The sequence below is a fragment of the Dipodomys ordii genome, unplaced genomic scaffold (genome assembly GCF_000151885.1).
Source record: "Dipodomys ordii isolate 6190 unplaced genomic scaffold, Dord_2.0 Scaffold23, whole genome shotgun sequence".
NCBI classification, from domain to species: Eukaryota; Metazoa; Chordata; class Mammalia; order Rodentia; family Heteromyidae; genus Dipodomys; species Dipodomys ordii.
The window spans coordinates 7274477-7276733 of NW_012267239.1; positions in this window are offsets into that span (position 1 = coordinate 7274477).

Consider the following 2257-nt stretch of genomic DNA (forward strand, 5'->3'; position numbering starts at 1 on the left):
CTTAGCAGCGGCTGAGATTCCTTTCCTTGGCATTGGGCCTGGTGGCTTGTGGGCGTGGCCACAGCTGGACAAGGTCTCCCTGGGGAGCTGGTGCCACCGGGAGGGAAGTAACTTGTGGATCTCCTCCTCACTGTGGGGTTGGAGGACTTCCTGTCTTTCCATCTGCGACCCCTTGGTGGATGCCAGGAGGGAATGAACTCTGTTGGAAAGGATTGTGATTTTTTGGGGATCCCCCACCCCACTTCCTGCTCCAGGCTGTTAAAGCAAAGCATAGGGCTAGTGGCAGCAAAGCTGGAAAGAGGCCAAGGCTGGGCTGGGACCCAGGAAGCAGTGTGTCTTCGCTGACTCTCTGAGATCCTGGCTGGCAGCTCCATAAACTGTGAATTGATTTTTATTAACTTCTGCTCACAAGGGCTGGTAACTTCCCTGCTTACAACAAAAACCCAACTCCTGCTAACCTCAACAGCTCTCCGCCTTGGCCCTCTTTGCTCTCCAAGCTCTGGCTGCTCCCGCCTCTCCTCTCTTTGACCTAACAGTTTGCTACTTCCTGGCTTTATGAGGCCCACACCAGGCCTTGAGTTCAATCGCCAGCAATGCAAGGGAAAAAAATAAAACCACACTGCTCTCTCTCCTTACTCAGGGCCTTTGCATTTGCTGCTGCCAGCCTCGCAGCTCTCCATAACTTACCTTCTGTCCCTTCAGATCTCAGCTAGATGTCCCCTGTCTGTGTTCTAGTCTAAATCGAAGCTCCATAATTGTCCTATGGAACCTACAACTCTTTTTTTTTGGGGGGGGGTCGGGTCGTGGTGCCTGAACTCTGGGCCTGGGCGCTGTCCCTCAGCTCTTCAGCTCAAGGCTAGTGCTCTACCACTTGAGCCACAGCACCACTTCCGGCTTTATTCTTTTTTTTTGCTTATGTGGTGCTGAGGAATAGAACCCAGGGCCTCATGCATGCAAGGCAAGCACTCTACCACTGAGCCACCTTCCCAGCCCATGAACCTGCAACTCTTTGCTACCTGTTTTTTAGTTAGTTTTTGTTGTTGTTGTTGTTTGGTTGTTGTTTTTGTCTTTGTTTTCCGTTCCTGGGGCTTGAACTCTGGGCTTGGGCACTGTCCCCGTTTTTTGTGCTCAAGGCTAGCAGTCTGCCAGTGAGCCACAGCTCCACTTCCAGCTTTTTGTGGTTAACTGGAGATAAAAGTCTCACAGGCTTTCCTGCCCCAGCAGGCTTTGAACTGTGATCCTCAGATGCTCCTGAGTAGCTAGGATGACAGGCACCCAGCTTTGCGATCTGCTTTGATCTCTGGATTTAGTATGCATTTCCTCCACTAGGATTTTGTGGGCTTGGGGTCTAACTTGTCCTCTTGCAGAACCCCTCCAGCCTAGCTCAGGTGCTTGTCCACAGTTAGGTGCTCAGCAAACAAGGCTGAAGGATGCTGCCTTCCAGACAATGATGTCAGACATGGGGCTGGTTAAGGGTTAGCCCATTAGCCAGCCTCCCATTCATTTGTGCCCCAAGCTACACGTTGGTTTCATTGCCTTATGAATACAAGGCTGGCTTATGGTGCTTAGCTGTGTAGCTCATCAGAGCTGGGAGGGAACCAGCTAATCTCCTGATTTTATATATGAGCTGAAGTTTGATCTCAGGGTCTCAAGTTTGCTAGGCTGGTGCTCTACCACCTGTGCCATGCTTCCAGCCCTGCTTTTTTGCTGATTATTTTGGAGATGGAATTTAGTGAACTTTTGTACCCTGGCTAGTCTTGAGCCTCAGTCCTCCATATCTTGGCTTCTTGAGTTAGCTAGCATTATAAGAATGAACCATCAACACCTGGACATAAATCCTTTGATTTTAAAGATGGGGAAACTGAGACCCAGAGGGCAGAGGTGACCTATACAGAGTTACACAGCATATCTAGGCAGAAGAAGCAATAGCAGCCCTGTTGCATGATGTGTTCTGGCCGGTGTGGTGATGTGTGGTTGGCAGGTGCTTTGCTCTGTTCCGAAATTCAAGCAGTGATCATCATTAATAAAAACGTTGATAAAGCCGGATTTTCACCATCTCCCCTGTATCAGGCAGCGTACGTGTTATTTTACATTAACCCATCAAACAGAGGTGTTAGGGTCTCTTTTGACAGAAGGGGAAACTGAGGCTCAGCGAGGTGCGTTGACTCGCCCTGGGATCGCGCAACTACAAAGTCACAGAACCTGGACTTAAATAAATAAAAAGCAAAACCAAGAAACTGTTAGGTGGTGGTTGGAA